Source organism: Ovis canadensis, chromosome X (assembly GCF_042477335.2).
Source record: "Ovis canadensis isolate MfBH-ARS-UI-01 breed Bighorn chromosome X, ARS-UI_OviCan_v2, whole genome shotgun sequence".
Classification (NCBI taxonomy): domain Eukaryota; kingdom Metazoa; phylum Chordata; class Mammalia; order Artiodactyla; family Bovidae; genus Ovis; species Ovis canadensis.
Window position 1 is genome coordinate 73,486,100 of NC_091727.1, and position 21,721 is coordinate 73,507,820.

At 38.2% G+C, this 21,721-nt stretch overlaps 1 pseudogene; it reads right to left on the bottom strand.

Annotated features, from left to right (window-relative positions):
• Positions 1 to 1,421: 1,421 nt before the first annotated feature.
• LOC138929954 (biogenesis of lysosome-related organelles complex 1 subunit 5-like) lies at positions 1,422 to 1,992 on the bottom strand (annotated as a pseudogene).
• Positions 1,993 to 21,721: the final 19,729 nt, after the last annotated feature.

Consider the following 21,721-nt stretch of genomic DNA (forward strand, 5'->3'; position numbering starts at 1 on the left):
TTCAATATGCAGCCAAGAATGAAGCTTTGACAATAAGCCATAAATTTACACAGGCAGGCATCAGCACTTTTCTGCAGGAGCAACACTGAGCTAAAACAAGCTAGGTGGGTATTTTCTTTCTTGTGCCTTTCTTCACTGAAGGGCAATGAAAAAAATATCTGAAAGGTCTATCCATACCTCACATTCATTTACCATAAATCTCTTGAAATTATTGCATATAATTCTGTTTTCAGTTCAGTTCAGTTCAGTCGCTCAGTCTTGTCCGACTCTTTGCGAATTGACCCCACGAATTGCAGCACGCCAGGCTGCTTGGTTCATGGTAAATAAAATATATATATATATTTAGTTCCTCAATTAAACTGTTAAATGCAGATTTTTAAAGATCACAGTGATGACAGAATTAGTACATGTTTCATCATAATACACCTACTTATGAGAACAGACGTTCAATAATAAAAAGGATTTACATTTTACATGGATCATTTGCCGTGTGGGCAAATACTTCTAGTTTACTCAAAGCCAGGATCTTTATACAGTTCCAGAGGGAGGCCTTGGCAGAATTTGTTGATCACTCATTAAATGGCTGAAACATGTACAGACATTATTTATCTTACAAAGCTTACCCACAGCAAAAACAGAGGTAAAAATGAGGTAAAGACTATGGGGAAGATTATGTTTCTTGGAAAGGTTAAAAGTTAACTGTGTTTCTGGTAAGCTTTTCCTTGTAAGCATGTTTTAAACAAAGCTGAAAACATGAAGTGTTGGAAGGCCACAGTCTTAACAAGCATGTCTTCTTGTCCAGCGAAAACACAGCATTATACAACATCTTCTCCCAGCAGGCCGTTCAGAGACCAGTGTGGCCCGATGTGCACAGCAGAGACATGGTTCTGATGCTCCTCTCTCTTCAATATGATCTCTGCTCCCAGGACAGTTGTTTCTGTCTGCATTATTCATGGAATAATAATAATTCCTTGGTTCCTTCAAGAACCAAGGAATCCACCACAGGCAGACACCATCTCTGCTTTCTAAGCCACAATGATAAACTAACATTAACCCTGCAGAAGGATGAATTAAATTACTTCCCTAAGAAGTCTGTACTTACCCTTAGTTCTCTGAGATAATCAATCAATGGAAACCAAAACTGGTTCACATTAACTGAGAGCACGTGGACACCACTTTCTTCCAACTCCTTCCCCTTCAAATGATCATTGAGAGGCACTTGAAACTGGAAAGATGTGGCACTCTTCTAGGAAATAGCGAAGACTTCAGGAGAGGGCTCCATTTTCTGACAGAAAAGTGACATCGAATATATTGTTAAGCTTGAAGCAGAGGCTAAATGGTTTGGTGGGAGCATTTTTTTTGGGGGGGAGTGGGGATGTCAGTTTTTTATCATTAGTTTGTCACTGCTGTGGTTCAAGTTCTCAGAAGGTTGAGAATCTTGCCAGGTACTTCTCCATCTCTGCATACTGCTCTCTCAGCTTCTCCATGGCTTTCCTGTGCTCCTCGTCCACTTCTGCCTGTTTGCTGTGCTGCTCTTTCATGAAATCTTCCCACTGCATTATGTGCTGTTTCTCACTAGCCATTAAAAAGGTCATTATGAATCTTTTTTCACTCCTGTTCCCTCTGCTGGAATCTACAGACCGAGTCAGTAGCTGCTTGCAATCTCTGGAGAACTTCGTTTAAGTTGTCTTGCATTGTTTCTCTACATGTCAGAAAAGTATGTTCACTTGTCTCATGGATCATATTCTTCAGATTTTCAAGAACTCGCATTTCTCGAAGACCATGTTTTTCTTCAAATACTTTCACAAAATAATGGATTTGACCTTAGATAACTGGTCTGTGATCTAACAGCCTTGAATGAATTTCTCCAAGATCCTTGATAATGAGGTATGCTGGTGAGCCCACAAACCCCAGAGAGTCCTTCTTCTTGCCACAGCCACTGCCTGGGGCAGCCTCACAACCCACCAGGGTCTCTGTCCCACTGCCACTCATCCCGCAAATTTAGTGTTATTTTCATCTTCATATTTACTACCTTTAGTGCTTGAATGAAATATGCATAAAAGTTGCTGTTTAGTGTATTTTGACCCTAAGTAGTGACTCTTCATTTTGTCTTTCATCATAGGTTTCACTTATATTACTGTGCAGGTCCCTTTTAAAATGTTATTTGAAATGTATGGAGTGATGAATTTCTTTGTCTTACTCTTTCAGGAATTGAAAGTATTACTTCTGTGATTCTGTAAATATGGAGAATGTTATAGATTCAACAGTGTGAGAGGATCATCATATACCTAGGTAGGGAAGAATTCTGGCACATTAAGAAGATGCCCAATATAGTGTCACTCCCTCCCTGTAAAGGTCAGTTGACTTTATATACCATATTTAGGTTTTAGGCCACTCTTGTGGAACCCAGAGTGGGTCTGACACAGTTATAAGTAATTTTCTGTCAGGACCATCCTTAAATCATTAAAGGCAATTCAAGAGATAAAGTACTAGACTCCTGAAATTTTGGGGCTTTGACTTCCTGGCTCATGAGTTAATCTTTGAAAGAAGTCAGTCTACCTGAGGTCCTTTTTTTCCTCCTGAGGTTCTTAAGGCCAGAGATAATACTAACTTGCTCCATTCAAAGTCATAAGCAGATTTTCTGGCTCTTTCTGACCCTTAACAGTTGGGTCTTATTTAAACTGTTTTTTGGAAGTAAAGAAACAAAATAAACTACTTTCTAGGGATATCTTTCCACATGCAATTTTCTTTATTGTAGGGTTACTTTGAGGCAAGAGTACATCAGACACGACTGAGCAACTGAACTGAACTGAACTGATATGTATTATATCCAATAAAATGAATTTCCCAGGTAATTTGACTAATAGCATTACTACATAATGCACGTTTGTATGAAGGGTGGAGGGGTGCTTTGATGAGGATAAGTATGTACACTAAGCCAGAATAATTATGCAAATTAGTCAGCAATTATTTTCAGTTATAAGAAGGAAATACATTTGTAAATTAATGTTTTGATGACTATTAATTTGCATGGAAAATTAGCCAATCAGTTATGCATATGTGAAAATCCATGCAAAAATAATATTTGAAAGCAAAAAGGAAACAATGACAAAATGTTTTTATAAAGAAAAAAAAAAGTATAACTGTCCTCGTGAAAAGAGTTTATTACAAATTTGGGACTTTTGATCCCATCCATGTAGTGTTCATTTCCTTAAGATTTTGTAGAAATTTGTAAACATGTTGGTTTCATATTTATTATAGTGTAAATGTACATGCAGAAGAGGAAGTCAAGAAACACCTGGAGTAACAGGAAAATTTGGCCTTGGAATATGGAATGAGGCAGGGCAAAAGCTAATAAAGTTTTGCCAAGAAAAAGCACTGGTCACAGCAAACACCCTCTTCCAACAACACAAGATAAGACTCTACACATGGACATCACCAGATGGTCAACACCGAAATCAGATTGATTTATATTCTTTGCTGTCAAAGATGGGGATGCTCTATACAGTCAGCAAAAACAAGACTGGGAGTGGACTGTAGCAAAGATCATGAACTCCTTATTATCAAATTCAGACTGAAATTGAAGAAAGTAGGGAAAGCCATTAGACCTTTCAGGTATGACCTAAACCAAATTCCTTATGATTATACAGTGGAAGTGAGAAATAGATTTAAGGGACTAGATCTGATAGATAGAGTGCCTGATGAACTATGGATTGAGGTTTGTGACATTGTACAAGAGACACGGATCAAGGTCAATCCCATGGAAAAGAAATGCAAAAAAAGCAAAATGGCTTTCTGAGGAGGCCTTACGAATAGCTGTGAAAAGAAGAGAAGTGAAAAGCAAGGAGAAAAAAGAAAGATATAAGCATCTAAATGCAGAGTTCCAAAGAATAGCAAGAAGAGGTAAGAAAGCCTTCGTTAGCAATCAATGCAAGGAAATAGAGGAAAAGAACAGAATGGGAAAGATTAGAGATCTCTTCAAGAAAATTAGAGATACCAAGGGAACATTTCATGCAAATATGGGCTCGATAAAGAACAGAAATGGTATGGACCTAACAGAAGCAGAAGATATTAAGAAGAGATGGCAAGAATACACGGAAAAACTGTAAAAAAAAGATCTTCACGACCCAGATAACTCATCTAGAGCCAAACATCCTGGAATATGAAGCCAAGTGGGCCTTAGAAAGCATCACTACAAACAAAGCTAATGGAGGTGATGGAATTCCAGTTGAGCTCTTTCAAATCCTGAAAGATGATGCTGTGAAAGTGCTGCAATCAATATGTCAGCAAATTTGGAAAACTTAGCAGTGGCCACAGGACTGGAAAATGTCAGTTTTCATTCCAATCCCAAAGAAAGGTAATGCCAAAGAACTCTCAAACTACTGCACAATTGCACTCATCTCACATGCTAGTAAAGTAACGCTCAAAATTCTCCAAGCCAGGCTTCAGAAATACACGAACCATGAACTTCTAGATGCTCAAGCTGGTTTTAGAAAAGGCAGAGGAACCAGAGATCAAATTGCCAACATCAGCTGGATCAGGAATAAAGCAAGAGAGTTCCAGAAAAACATGTATTTCTGCTTTATTGACTAGGTCAAAACCTTTGACTGTGTGGATCACAATAAACTGTGGAACATTCTGAAAGAGATTGGAATACCAGACCACTTAACCTGCCTTTTGAGAAACCTCTGTGCAGGTCAGGAAGCAACAGTTAGAACTGGACAGGGAACAACAGACTGGTTCCAAATAGGAAAAGGAGTACATCAAGGCTGTATATTGTCACCCTGCTTATTTAACTTATATGCAGAGTACATCATGAGAAACCCTGGGCTGGAAGAAGCACAAGCTGGAATCAAGATTGCCGGGAGAAATATCAATAACCTCAGGTATGCAGATGACACCACCCTTATGGCAGAAAGTGAAGAGCAACTAAAAAGCCTCTTAATGAAAGTGAAAGAAGAGAGTGAACAAGTTGGCTTAAAACTCAACATTCAGAAAACGAAGATCATGGCATCTGATCCTATCACTTCATGGGAAATAGATGGGGAAACAGGGGAAACAGTGTCAGACTTTATTTTTTTAGGCTCCAAAATCACTGCAGATAGTGACTGCAACCATGAAATTAAAAGACGCTTACTCCTTGGAAGGAAAGTTATGACCAACCTAGATAGCATATTGAAAAGCAGAGAGAAAGGATAAATAAAATTGACAAACCATTAGCCAGACTCATCAAGAAGCAAAGAGAGAAAAATCAAATCAATAAAATTAGAAATGAAAATGGAGAGATCACAACAGACAACACAGAAATACAAAGGATCATAAGAGACTACTATCAGCAGTTGTATGCCAATAAAATGGACAACGTGGAAGAAATGGACAAATTCTTAGAAAAGTACAATTTTCCAAAACTGAACCAGGAAGAAATAGAAAATCTTAACAGACCCATCACAAGCACGGAAATTGATACTGTAATCAGAAATCTTCCAGCAAACAAAAGCCCAGGTCCAGATGGCTTCACAGCTGAATTCTACCAAAAATTTCGAGAAGAGCTAACACCTATCCTACTCAAACTCTTCCAGAAAATTGCAGAGGAAGGTAAACTTCCAAACTCATTCTATGAGGCCACCATCACCCTAATACCAAAACCTGACAAAGATGTCACAAAAAAAGAAAACTACAGGCCAATATCTCTGATGAACATAGATGCAAAAATCCTCAACAAAATTCTAGCAATCAGAATCCAACAACACATTAAAAAGATCATACATCATGACCAAGTGGGCTTTATCCCAGGGATGCAAGGATTCTTCAATATCCGCAAATCAATCAATGTAATTCACCACATTAACAAATTGAAAAATAAAAACCATATGATTATCTCAATAGATGCAGAGAAGGCCTTTGACAAAATTCAACATCCATTTATGATAAAAACTCTCCAGAAAGCAGGAATAGAAGGAACATACCTCAACATAATAAAAGCTATCTATGACAAACCCACAGCAAACATTATCCTCAATGGTGAAAAATTGAAAGCATTTCCCCTAAAGTCAGGAACAAGACAAGGGTGTCCACTTTCACCGCTACTATTCAACATAGTTCTGGAAGTTTTGGCCACAGCAATCAGAGCAGAAAAAGAAATAAAAGGAATCCAAATTGGAAAAGAAGAAGTAAAACTCTCACTGTTTGCAGATGACATGATCCTCTACATGGAAAACCCTAAAGACTCCACCAGAAAATTACTAGAGCTCATCAATGAATATAGTAAAGTTGCAGGATATAAAATCAACACACAGAAATCCCTGGCATTCCTATACACGAATAATGAGAAAGTAGAAAAAGAAATTAAGGAAACAATTCCATTCACCATTGCAACGAAAAGAATAAAATACTTAGGAATATATCTACCTAAAGAAACTAAAGACCTATATATAGAAAACTATAAAACACTGATGAAAGAAATCAAAGAGGACACTAATAGATGGAGAAATATACCATGTTCATGGATCAGAAGAATCAATATAGTGAAAATGAGTATACTACCCAAAGCAATTTACAAATTCAATGCAATCCCTATCAAGCTACCAGCCACATTTTTCACAGAACTAGAACAAATAATTTCAAGCTTTGTATGGAAATACAAAAAACCTCGAATAGCCAAAGCAATCTTGAGAAAGAAGAATGGAGCTGGAGGAATCAACTTGCCTGACTTCAGGCTCTACTACAAAGCCACAGTCATCAAGACAGTATGGTACTGGCACAAAGACAGACATATAGATCAATGGAATAAAATAGAAAGCCCAGAGATAAATCCACACACATATGGACACCTTATCTTTGACAAAGGAGGCAAGAATATACAATGGAGTAAAGACAATCTCTTTAACAAGTGGTGCTGGGAAAACTGGTCAACCACTTGTAAAAGAATGAAACTAGATCACTTTCTAACACCGCACACAAAAATAAACTCAAAATGGATTAAAGATCTAAATGTAAGATCAGAAACTATAAAACTCCTAGAGGAGAACATAGGCAAAACACTCTCAGACATAAATCACAGCAGGATCCTCTATGATCCACCTCCCAGAATTCTGGAAATAAAAGCAAAAATAAACAAATGGGATCTAATTAAAATTAAAAGCTTCTGCACAACAAAGGAAAATATAAGCAAGGTGAAAAGACAGCCATCTGAATGGGAGAAAATAATAGCAAATGAAGCAACTGACAAACAACTAATCTCAAAAATATACAAGCAACTTCTGCAGCTCAACTCCAGAAAAATAAACGACCCAATCAAAAAATGGGCCAAAGAACTAAATAGACATTTCTCCAAAGAAGACATACGGATGGCTAACAAACACATGAAAAGATGCTCAACATCACTCATTATTAGAGAAATGCAAATCAAAACCACAATGAGGTACCACTTCACACCAGTCAGAATGGCTGCGATCCAAAAATCTGCAAGCAATAAATGCTGGAGAGGGTGTGGAGAAAAGGGAACCCTCCTACACCGTTGGTGGGAATGCAAACTAGTACAGCCACTATGGAGAACAGTGTGGAGATTCCTTAAAAAATTGCAAATAGAACTACCTTATGACCCAGCAATCCCACTTCTGGGCATACACACCGAGGAAACTAGAATTGAAAGAGACACATGTACCCCAATGTTCATCGCAGTACTGTTTATAATAGCCAGGACATGGAAACAACCTAGATGTCCATCAGCAGATGAATGGATAAGAAAGCTGTGGTACATATACACAATGGAGTATTACTCAGCCATTAAAAAGAATTCATTTGAATCAGTTCTGATGAGATGGATGAAACTGGAGCCGATTATACAGAGTGAAGTAAGCCAGAAAGAAAAACACCAATACAGTATACTAACACATATATATGGAATTTAGGAAGATGGCAATGATGACCCTGTATGCAAGACAGGGAAAGAGACACAGATGTGTATAATGGACTTTTGGACTCAGAGGGAGAGGGAGAGGGTGGGATGATTTGGGAGAATGACATTCTAACATGTATACTATCATGTGAATTGAATCGCCAGTCTATGTCTGACGCAGGATGCAGCATGCTTGGGGCTGGTGCATGGGGATGACCCAGAAAGATGTTCTGGGGAGGGAGGTGGGAGGGGGGTTCATGTTAGGGAATGCATGTAAGAATTAAAGATTTTAAAATTTAAAAAATAAAAAACTAAAAATTAAAAAAAAAATAAAAAAAATAAATAAAAAAAAAAAAAGAAAAGCAGAGATATTACTTTGCCAACTAAGGTCTGTCTAGTTAAGGCTATGGTTTCTCCAGTGGTCATGTATGGATGTGAGAGTTGGACTGTGATGAAAACTGAGCGCTGAAGAATTGATACTTTTGAAATGTGGTGTTGGAGAAGACTCCTGAGAGTCCCTTGGACTGCAAGGAAATCCAATCAGTTCATTCTAAAGGAGAAAACCAGTGTTTTATAGTTTTCTATATATAGGTCTTTAGTTTCTTTAGGTAGATATATTCCTAAGTATTTTATTCTTTTCGTTGCAATGGTGAATGGAATTGTTTCCTTAATTTCTTTTTCTACTTTCTCATTATTAGTGTATAGGAATGCAAGGGATTTCTGTGTGTTGATTTTATATCCTGCAACTTTACTATATTCATTGATGAGCTCTAGTAATTTTCTGGTGGAGTCTTTAGGGTTTTCCATGTAGAGGATCATGTCATCTGCAAACAGTGAGAGTTTTACTTCTTCTTTTCCAATTTGGATTCCTTTTATTTCTTTTTCTGCTCTGATTGCTGTGGCCAAAACTTCCAGAACTATGTTGAACAGTAGCGGTGAAAGTGGTTCTAACATGTATACTATCATGTAGGAATTGAATCGCCAGTCTATGTCTGATGCAGGATACAGCATGCTTGGGGCTGGTGCATGGGGATGACCCACAGAGATGTTATGGGGAGGGAGGTGGGAGGGGGTTTCATGTTTGGGAACGCATGTAAGAATTAAAGATTTTAAAATTAAAAAATAAAAAAAAATAAAATAAAAAAAATAAAGGAGAAAACCCTGGTTCCATTCAAAAGGATTTCAGTCCTGGGTGTTCATTGGAAGGACTGATGCTGAAACTGAAATTCCAATATTTTGGCCACCTCATATGAAGAGCTAACTCACTGTAAAAGACCTTGATGCTGGGAAGTATTGGGGGCTGGAGAAGAACGGGACAAGAAAGGATGAGATGGCTGGATGGTATCACCAACTTGATGGACATGAGTTTGAGTGAACTCCAGGAGCTGGTGATGGACAGTGAGGCCTGGCGTGTTGTGATTCATGGGGTCGCAAAGAGTCGGATACGACTGAGTGACTGAACTGAACAGCAAAGCTTGTTGAAATTTAGTGAAATAGGCTTTAAATAATTATATTTAAGTACTTATCTATAAAAATGTCATAAGGTATATTAACATCTATTAACAATACTGATTCATTGCTAATTCTTTGAATTTTTCTGCTATTTCTATTTATTTTTATTTATTTTTTTAGTTTTTTATTTTTTTAATTTTAAAATCTTTAATTCTTACATGCGTTCCCAAACATGAACCCCCCTCCCACCTCCCTCCCCATAACATCTCTCTGGGTCATCCCCATGCACCAGCCCCAAGCATGCTGTATCCTGCGTCAGACATAGACTGGCGATTCAATCCTTACATGATAGTATACATGTTAGAATGCCATTCTCCCAAATCATCCCACCCTCTCCCTCTCCCTCTGAGTCCAAAAGTCCATTATACATATCTGTGTCTTTTTTCCTGTCTTGCATACAGGGTCGTCATTGCCATCTTTCTAAATTCCATATATATGTGTTAGTATACTGTATTGGTGTTTTTCTTTCTGGCTTACTTCACTCTGTATACTCGGCTCCAGTTTCATCCATCTCATCAGAACTGATTAATACTCACTCATTATTAGAGAAATGCAAATCAAAACCACAATGAGGTACCACTTCACACCAGTCAGAATGGCTGCGATCCAAAAATCTGCAAGCAATAAATGCTGGAGAGGGTGTGGAGAAAAGGGAACCCTCCTACACTGTTGGTGGGAATGCAAACTAGTACAGCCACTATGGAGAACAGTGTGGAGATTCCTTAAAAAATTGCAAATAGAAATACCTTATGACCCAGCAATCCCACTGCTGGGCACACACACCAAGGAAACCAGAATGGAAAGAGACACATGTACCCCAATGTTCATCGCAGCACTGTTCATAATAGCCAGGACATGGAAACAACCTAGATGTCCATCAGCAGATGAATGGATAAGAAAGCTGTGGTACATATGCTATTTCTATTTAAAGTTGAGAAATTTGTAGCTTACAGAATTGCAGTGTAGTTGTGGTTTTTACTTCCCTAAATGAATAGAAGCAGTTTATCATGGGGAACATATTGTCATAAGACCTTGGTTTTAGCTGAGAGTGACTAAAGCCCATAGGTACACTGTTCCTGAAATTTATTTCTGTCTACAGTTGTAAACTGGATACATATTTGCCAAATAAACTTTTGAGTGGAATTTAAAAAAATTTTAAGAAACCGGTCAGGATACCAGTGACTTGTTTGGTTCAGTTCAGTTCAGTTCAGTTCAGTCGCTCAGTCATGTCCGACTCTTTGCAACTCCATGTATCGCGGCACACCAGGCCTCCCATCTCCTGGAGTTCACTCAGACTCAGGTCCATCGAGTCCGTGATGTCATCTAGCCATCTCATCCTCGGTCGTCCCCTTCTCCTCCTGCCCCCAATCCCTCCCAGCATCAGAGGATTTTCCAATGAGTCAACTTTTCTCATGAGGTGGCAAAAGAACTGGAGTTTCAGCTTTAGCATCATTCCTTCCAAAGAAATCCCAAGGTTGATCTTCTTCAGAATGGACTGGTTGGATCTCCTTGCAGTCCAAGGGACTCGCAAGAGTCTTCTCCAACACCACAGTTCAAAAGCATCAACTCTTCAGTGCTCAGCCTTCCTCACAGTCCAATTCTCACATCCATACATGACCACAGGAAAAATCATAGCCTTGACTAGATGGACCTTAGTCGGCAAAGTAATGTCGCTGCTTTTGAATATACTATCTAGGTTGGTCATAACTTTTCTTTCAAGGAGAAAGCGTCTTTTAATTTCACGGCTGCAGTCACCATCTGCAGGTTCAGTCCTTCTCATTTAAGGGTTCAACTCTGCTTTAGGGAAGCCATACAATGATAGAGCACTTTAGTATTCTCTTGAGGTGAGGCTTAGGAATTGATATCCAGGAGTTCAAATGACAGGGACCAGTTTCTGTTTGGAGCAGATCTCCAAGGGCAGTTCAAGATCAGAAGGAATTCTCAGAGCTTTTCATCCTCTAGGAAGATTTGTTCTTATGACATTCCAGGCACTAGGAGAAATTGACTGGCTCTTTATTCATTAAACAAATATTCATTAGGCACTGTGATAGGCAATCCTGATAAATGATGAACAAATTTGATACCATTACTACTTTTCACTGAGTTTACAGTCCACCTGATACAGAATCAAAGAACAAAATAAACCACCACAATCCAACGTTAGGGTCATATAAGTTATAACATGTAGCTCTAGATAATCTCTGTTGGTAGATTTGCCTGCTTGGCCTATTCCTACTCTAGTTTGAATCTTGTATCCATGGCTGCAGTTTGGTGTCATCCACCAGAGTACCTTTGCTGATGATTAAACATGTTGAAAATTTCTGTACCATTTGGCACGAAGCTGCTACCCTCTAACCCTCCAAATCCTTCCTCCCATAAATACCCTGGCCACTCTGACTCCTCCATCTGAATCCTTGTATTTCTTTATGACCCAGTAACAAACAAATGAGGGACCTTTAATTCCAAGTTCTAATACTACCTACTGCATTTCCTGCTCATGTGAGTTGTTAAATATTTGGACCTTCTCTTCTGCTTATATCAGTATTGACATTCTTGTTCCAAAACCCACTCAGTAATGCTACTATTCCTAGACTCTGACTCTGCTTTTCCTTGCAGCTCTTAGGTAAATGAACATATATTCATGAACACCAAATCTTTTGCCTGGGTCTTCCTTATTGTTAGTAATTTTCTTTGATTCTTTCTTGCCTTTCTTTGAATCTTTATTTCAGTGTTTTTCTTTAAAGTTATCTGCTTCTTAATATATTACCCAGATGCAGTGTGACTTATGAAATTATCACTTGCCATCTGTTGACCAAATCGAGTGACCTGAGACACAGAAGAGAGGACCACATCTTCGATGTAAGACACTGATTACCTTGAATATTCTACTTTAGTATCCCAGTTTTATATGATGTCTCAGACTTAAAAGGTACCGATATTGTATTGTGCTTCATAACAAAACAGTTATTTTTTTTTAAGACACTGATGAATTGTACTTAAAATTTAAGTATATAAAAATGATCCGTGCATGCATTTAAGTATATGAAAATGATCCATGCATGCCTTGAGAAGACTAGCTATCTATGTGAAATTCTCTAAATTTCTACTATAGAGCTTTATCCATGTAACTGAAGATTTTCTTACCTGTTAAATGCACATCTATCTAACAAGAGGAACACTATTATTAGTCATCATAATTTAGTAATATCAATGGCTACCATTTTGATTATCTGATAGACAATCTACACTTTACTCATATATCATAATTCTTTCAGTAATCATTAGATAATGAATATCATTATCCTTATTTTAGACAGGAGGAAATTAAGATAAGAGATGCTAAAACTTTTTGCTTAAAATCATACAGCTAAAATCGGAATAAACATCAATATTCAAATGAAATCATTCTGACATCAGAACTTGTGCTGTTAGCATCACCAGATTTATCAGATAAAATATTTTAAATGTCTATTTAAACTTGAATTTCAAGAAAATAACAAATTACTTTTTAGTATTAATATACACCCATGAAATATCTGGGGCACACTCATATTAAAAAAAGTATTCGTTTAACTGAATTCAGATTTAGTTGGGCTTCTTGGCATCCTGTATTTTGTCTGACAATGCTACCTTAAATGCTGCTTTTTGCTTTTTCCTGGGTATTTAAAACAACAGTGAACATTGAAGGTGGAGTGAGAACAGTGGTGCAAAACATGATGGCAGTGGGCAGAGAACTGAGGGACCCAAGTAAGAGGTGAAAAGGCCAAGAGTTTTGGAGGCTATAGTCAACTTAAAACCTGAGAGTTTTATTTGCAACAAAATGAAGACAGTAGTCCAGGAGACAGCATTTCAGATAGCTCTGAGAAATTGCTCCAAAGAGGTGGGGTGGAGGGAAGGTCAGTATATGATTTTGGTGAAGGGGGAGTACATGCAATCAAGCACAATTCTTTTTGCAGACTTTGCTAGTCATGAGGAACAGTCATCACCATGAAGGATTTTAGTGTTTTTCTAGATATGAGGAGATATAAGAATTGGGCTCATAAAATTGGCTCCTGAAAATATCTGAAGACTTGTTCTGCCAGTCTCCCTCACATCCCCCCACACAGATAGACTCATTTCTGCTCTCCATCCTGAACTCCTTTCAAGAGGTGGTGTTGAAAATCCGCAGCTGAAGCAGCACATGATCTAATCCTTGTAGAAATAGATGGCAAGTACCAATTTGTAGCTGACATGGCCCCCTCATGGTCATAAGTTCAACCATGGCTCATGAGGCATTTCATGACCATTTCATCCCACAGTGCTAGGAAGGCTCATTCCTAGGCCTGGCAAATATTTCACTGATAGGCCACTCAATGTACTTTACTGGACTAGGTCATAACAGCAGCTAAAGGACTCTGGATGACCTGTCTTACTAGTCTATTATTATCCAGGAAAAAATTCCTTCTTATTGTAACTTTCCATATCTAGAATTACAGTATTACAATTATTGATCTCATATAAAACTATATATTTTGTCAGAGGCTCAGTCACACATTTGTTAATGCAAGAAAAAACAATCTTATAAAACAGCAAAGTACGAATAACATAGATAGCAGTATTAATAAAGTTGCAAGTAAGAGTTAAGTCGAGAACTTCCATTACATGCAGTCCAATATACTCTCAGGTCATCTGACTTAGTCTAGTCTGTACCATTCTTTATCTTTCAGGAAAAGTATGTATTGGCATTGTCCATAAGTCTCTCAACCCAATTCCCTAGTGTTACCAAGCTGGTTATCCTTCAGTCAGTTCAGTTCAGTTCAGTTGCTCAGTAGTGTCCAACCCTGTGACCCCATGAATCACAGCACTCCATGCCTTCCTGTTCATCACCAACTCCCGGAGTTCACTCAGACTCATGTCCATCAAGTCAGTGATGCCATCTAGCTGCTTAGTTTAATGTAATTGTTTCCAAGACAGAGGGGCCCTTAAAACTCAAATGATGAGTCTGGCGTTAACCACATAAATTCATCCTATAATTGTGGGAGGTTTCATTCCTTGGCTGATTTATTTCCTTGTTGCTTTGATTGAGCTTAAATAACTTTAGAGGAAAATTCATATTTATGACCAGGGTCAGAGTAGGTATTATAAACTGGCCAGATGAGAGGATCCCATCTAGTAATATTAAGAGTAGACTGAACTTTCTTCTAAAATAAATTTCCTAAGAGCTATCCAATCAGAATCTTGGAGGGGAGAAATCCACCAAGCTAACCCCAAAGTACTAGACACAGATAATTGGCTGCAAACCCAACAATTGGATTGATTTTTAAAATAGGAATAAAGTCATATCCATGATAGGAAACACTTAATTCATATACAAAGTTCCAAGATATCATGAAAGCATTATAAACGATCATATGAGTCAGCAAGAAAGCATTATAAACCATCATATGAGTCAGGTCCAGGATCTCGGGCTAGCTGCCTACTTCTAATTCTCTTCTCATTCTGGTGTAAGTGAAGAGTCCCCTATTTGAGCATTGTTTCAAGGTGAGTTTGAGTTCAGCAGTCCTCTCTATAGACCAGTCTGGTTCAGGGGCCCTTTTTATTTAAGAAATATGAATCTGAGGGTCAGTTACATTTAGTTTTGCTGCACATTAACTAGTTAAGAGTACCTGCTGAGAGCCTTTCCATCTGAGTTGTCCTTTAAATAATGTCTTTTTCGATACATATAATCCCCTGATGGTAGTAATCGTCATCCAAAAATTACTGAGATAAGCTTCAGAAACAAATTTAGAGTGTCCTTTTAATAATTCAATTACACTTTACATTAATATAGTGTAACAGCAAAGAACTATCCAGGAAGTGAGTCTTAGTCAATACAGAACTCCATGAACAAAACTTGGATTTAACATTCATTGAAACATCTTTTTTTCCTCTCTAAAATTACCCTCATTTCTATCAAATATATTGAAATTAACACTAATTGATTTGCAAAATAAGTTAAAAAAGTTGTCTTGATAATTTATATAACTCTACATGAACATATATTTTTCTTGCTTTGGTGAAACATTTATAAGGAGTCTCAGACTGAACCTCTGAGGGTTAGTAAGATCATGCTAAGTGTTTATCACAGATTTTTCCCAATAGATCTAGGTGAATTCCTCCCTTTTCAAGGCCCCCAAAATACCTTGAGATTTCTGTATCTGTTAGTAAGGTAGCTCTCCTAATTTATCTGATAAAATTGCTGAGAACCTAAGAATTTACAATCTCTGGAGGGAGTAGATAGAGAAAAAAGATAAATGTTTCATTTCTACTTACAAAGGTATAATAAACTGAATTACTATGAGTCTTAATTAGTTTGAGGGAAATATTTCCTTATACCTGGAAAACACAGATTTAAATCAGTAATTTTTCAGATAGAAATAATAAAATTTATAACGATATTTACCAGTTTATTCAGTCTTAGGCAATGAATCCTTTTTGTTAACAGTTTTATGAAGCCATCAGATTTCCCATTAGAATTATTTAATCCCTTTCCCAGTTCAACATTACAGTCTGAAGATCAGAAACTTGTATTTATTCAAAGGTCCTTTCCATAAATCTTCTTGACAAAGAAGCGGAGTCATCAGAATAAAACTATAACTGCCTAGAACTACAAAAAAACAAGAAGGCATGTTTAAAACCTGATTATAATGCAATTGACAAAGAAAGTTGGTTACTGCTGTGACATACAACACTTTAAGATAACGACTAGTATTATGACTGATAATATTTTACCAAGACATACCAGATTTTAAGGAATTTGATATATTTTCTAGGATATGTATGTTAATAACATTTATTATACAATATAACTTAAGATTTATTAATTTCACAATGACAATGCTTTTCGTGTAATTTAATATAACAATGAGACTAACTAAGTTAATATCTCTCTTTTGGATGTTTCAAGGCCTCTTTGAAGCATCCCAAAGGTAGCTAGTAGTCAAAGGAGTTCATTAAATTTTGATTTTGTAAGTTTTGTAAATAAATATCAAAAGAGTTTAGAACACTCATATAAGATCATAGATCACTGTGAAACAATAGTTAATCACTTAGTCAAAGTAATAATAAAAGATTTCAAAAGCAAATACAGAATACTGAATCTGTTATCAAAGGTAGTTCAACATCTAAAGAAAATGTGTCCTCTTAGAGAAAAAAGACATATTCAAGTTTTGTACTAGTTTACTTTCAAAATTAATTTACTCAATTAAATTTATTTTAAACTTAGTCAAACTTTACTGAGCACAAAACTCTCTTCTTGAGAGGTGGTCCCAAGTTGATGGAGGAATAGGATGGGGAGACCATTTTCTCCCCCACAAATTCATCAAAAGATCATTTGAATGTTGAGCAACTTCCACAGAACAACTTCTGAACACTGGCAGAGGACACCAAGCACACAGAAAGCAGTCTAATGTCTTCAAAAGGAAGTAGGCCAAAATGTAAAGGATGAAAACAGAGAAAAAGATTTAAGGATGGAAACCCATCCTGGGGAGGGAGTCATGAAGGAGGAAAAGTTTCCATACAGTAGGAAACCCTCTCACAGGTGTGTCTGTGGGGAGTTTAGGAATCTCAGAGGGCAGCATAAGCAGGAGGAGAAAAAAAAAAAAACCAATAACAACAACAAACCACAGAATATATGCCTAACTGCAACTGCCAGTGGAGAAGTGGCCCGGACCTTTGCATCCACCACCATTGAGTAGGGGCTGGGTGGGGAGGTATGGGCTAGATCATCAGTCCTTATGGTAAGGACCAGGCCTGAGTGCCCTGAGGACAATCTGAGGGCACTAATGTGTGATAGCAACCCAAACAGTGGGATCACCAGACACACACACACGCACACACACACACACACACACACACACACACAAACACACAAAGACCTTTCCCATGAAATGCTCTAATACCGCATGGTGACACCTGGTGCACTTACAGAACAAAGGATTGAGGGAATGTCAAAGGAGAGCAAGACAGCTACCATATAGGGCCCTCTCTCCCTGGAGGCCGAAAGACAGGCCTGCAACAGCCAGAGCAAGAAGGTAAGGGGCTGCTGCAGCCTTGGCCCCAGAGACCACATCTTCCTCCAAACTGTGAGCAGGCTTCCAGTTGCTAACTACGTCTTCCTGGGACTCTGGAGGGTTGACATCTGCCAGGAGTGTCACAGCCTGAGATCAGCTCCCCAGAGGAGAAAAACAGCATACCTGGGACTGTGCTATAGTGTCACACCAGGGAAACTGAACAGCCGGGACTGAGGAGGTGAGGAAGATACACAGAGCACGTGGGGCAGTGCATTTTCCAAGTACCCAGTCTCCTGAGATGCTCCGGACCTGGGAAGGGCACAAAAAACACAGGCCACCTGGGTCTATGACCCTGTGGAGCACCTGAGAATCTGAATGGCTTAGTCCCAGGAACCTCACAAAACACAGGGCCCACCTGGGACAGTGCCCCTGCAGAGCACCCTGAAGCCTGAGCAGTATGGACCTGGGAAGTACATGATGCCTTGGATTGTGGCAAACCCAGTGTGGTCCATCCACCGAGAACAATCTCCACATATGTCAGTGGTATTTGTTTCCATTGTCACTCCCTCCCCAGAATGCAACTGAACAGGTAAGCATAAATAAGTGGACATTTTCACTCCTTTATGTCAGGGTGGAAATTAGACACTGAAGAGACTTGCAGACAGAGAAAGCAAAAATAAACAAAGAAGGGACATCCCCAATGGAAATGACAGGTGCAACAGATTAAAACCCATTTAATACTGAGACTGTGCATTTGAAAGGCACCTATAGAACTTGAGAAAAAGTACAAACTGGAACAAGGGACTATCTGACACTGAACTGACCCCACACTGCCCACAACAACTCCAGAGAAATCCCCAGATATATTTTCACTATTATAATTTTTAAATTGTTTTTTTTAATCAGTTCTTTATTACTCCGTTAACTTTCATTTTTATAGCCTTTCAAAAGAAACCCTATTTTCTAAAACAAATTCCATACATATTTTAAAAAATTTGTGATTGTTTCTGTTTGTATTTTTTATATTGTATTTTTGAGAGTCTAGCCTCTATTCTAAGTTCTTAATCTTTGCTTTTTGATACTTGTTACCAATTTTGTACCTTAATGATCTAATCTTGAGTATCTATTTTCACTTGGGGATTTGATTACTGGTTTCATTGCTCTCTCTCCTTTTGATTCTCCTTTTTCTCTTCCAGGTCACCTCTATCTAAGTTGTGGTACATATACACAATGGAATATTACTCAGCTATAAAAAGGAACACATTTGAGTCAGCTCTAATGAGGTGGATGAAACTGGAGCCTATTATAGAGAGTGAAGTAAGTCAGAAAGAGAAACACCAATACAGTATATTAATGCACATATATGGAATGTAGAAAGATGGTAATGATGACTCTGTGCAAGACAACAAAAAAGACACAGATGTCAAGAACAGACATTTGGACCATGTCAGAGAAGGAGAGGGTAGGACGATTTGAGAGGATAGCATTGAAGTATGTATATTACCATATGTAAAAGAGATGACCAGTGCAAGTCCCATGCATGAAGCAGAACACTCAAAGCTGGTCCTTTGTGAAAAACCTGAGGGATGGGTGTGGGGAGGGAGGTGGGATGAGAGGAGGGTTCAGGATGGGGGGGGGGAACACATGTACACTCATGGCTGATCCATATTGATGTATGACAAAGCCCACTACAATACTGTAATGAAATAAGCCTTCTATTAATGTCATAAAATTAAAAAAAAATAAAAAACTCTCTTCTCGGGGTCCAGTTTCCAGAAAACGTTCACCACTTTCTATTTCTATAGCATCACTTTATTTTTTCTATTCAGAAACAGCCATCTGTAAGTCAAAGCTACTTCTTTTTTCCTTGATAAAATGCAATTCCATTTCTCATACCTACTTTATTGACAACATACATCCTCCTTTTCTTAAGTAACCATGAACTATCCTTTAAATCAACAATATGTAGATTGGTGAACATAAATCCTAACAATAATTTCTTTAAAAATCTGCTTTTTTATAGAAAATATTTCAGTGTGTCACCAATCGTATTTATTAATAGTCCAAAATGTCTTTGGTTGTTCTGCAAGAGAAAGCCAGTGTTTAGTAATTCATGTTTAAATTTATTATTCTATTTCAGAATGACCAATAAACTTCCATCATTTAATTTAACATAACTCTAGAAATTCAAGTTATCAAAACCTTGAGAGGCTATTTTAGATAGACTTTGCTAAAGTATAAATATTCTTTAAAAAATTGATTTATTTATTTAAACTGGAGGCAAACCACTTTACAATATTGTAACGTTTTCTTTCTTTCTTTTTTTTTTTTGGCCATACATTGACATGAATCAGCCATGGGTGTACATGGGTCCACCATCCTGAACCCCCCTCCCACCTCCCTCCCCAACCCATCCCTCAGGGTCATCCCAATGCACCAGCCCTGAGCACCCTGTCTCATGCACCGAATCTAGACTGGCGATCTATTTCACATACGGTAATATACATGTTTCAATGCTATTATCTCAAAACATCCCACACTCAGCTTCTCCAACAGGGTCCCAAAGTATGTTCTTTATATCTCTATCTCTTTTAATGCCTCACGTATAAGGTCTTTGTTACCATCTTTCTAAATTCGACATGTATGCATCAATATACTGTTGGTGTTTTTCTTTCTGACTTACTTCACTCTGTATAATAGGCTCCAGTTTCATTCACCTCATTAGAACTGATGCAAATGCATTCTTTTAATTGGAGAAGGCAATGGCACCCCACTCCACTACTCTTGCCTGGAAAATCCCATGGATGGAGGAGCCTGGTGTGATACCATCTATGGGGTCACACAGAGTTCGACACGACTGAGCGACTTCACATTCACTTTTCACTTTCATGCATTGGAGAAGGAAATGGCAACCCACTCCAGTGTTCTTGCCTGGATAATTCCAGGGACGGGGGAGCCTGGTGGGCTGCCTTCTATGGGGTCCCACAGAGTCAGAGACAACTGAAGCGACTTAGCAGCAGCAGCAGCATTGTGTATATGTACCAAAACTTTCTTATCCATTTGTCTGCTGATGGACATATAGGTTGCTTCCATGTCCTAGCTATCGTAAACAGTGCTACGATGAACACTGGCGTACATGTGTCTCTTTTAATTCTGATTTCCTCAGGGTGTATGCCTAGCAGTGGGATTGCTGGGTCGCATGGCAGTTCTATTTCCAGGTTTTAAGGAATCTCCACACTGTTCTCCCTAGTGGCTGTACTAGTTTGCATTCTCACCAACGGTGTAAGAAGGTTCCCTTTTCTCCACACCCTCTCCAGCATTTATTGTTTGTAGACTTTGATAGCAGCCATTCTGACCATTTCAGCTATTTCAAATCCTGAAAGATGATGCTGTGAAAGTGCTGTACTCAATTTACCAGCAAATTTGGAAAATTCAGCAGTGGCCAGAGTACTGAATAAGGTCAGTTTTCATTCCAGTCCCAAAGAAAGGCAATGCCAAAGAATGCTCAAACTACTGCTAAATCGCACTCATCTCCAATGCTAGTAAAGTGATGCTTAAAATTCTTCAAGCCAGCCTTCAGCAATACATGAACCATGAACTTCCAGATAGATGTTCAAGCTGGTTTTAGAAAAGGCAGAGGAACCAGAGACCAAATTGCCAACATCTGCTGGATCATGAAAAAGTGAGAGTGTTCCAGGAAAACATCTATTTCTGTTTTACTGACTATGCCAAAGCCTTTGTCTCTGTGGATCACAATAAACTGTGGAACATTCTGAAACAGATGGGAATGCCAGACCACCTGATCTGCCTCTTGAGAAACCTATCTGCAAGTCAAGAAACAACAGTTAGAACTGGACATGGAACAACAGACTGGTTCCAGATAGGAAAAGGAGTACGTCAAGGTTGTATACAATCACCTGCTTATTTAATTATATGTAGAGTATATCATGAGAAATGCTGGACTTGAGGAAGTACAAGCTGGAATCAAGATTGCTAGGAGAAATATCAATAACCTTAGATATGCAGATGACACCACCCTTATGGCAGAAAGTGAAGAGGAACTAAAAAGCCTCTTGATGAAAGGGAAAGAGGAGTGTGAAAAAGTTGACTTAAAGCTCAACATTCAGAAAACTAAGATCATGACATCCTGTCCCATCACTTCATGGGAAATAGATGGGGAAACAGTGGAAACAGAGTTATTTTTTTGGGCTCCAGAATCACTGCAGATGGTGATTGCAGCCTTGAAATTAAAAGATGCTTACTCCTTGGGAGGAAAGTTATG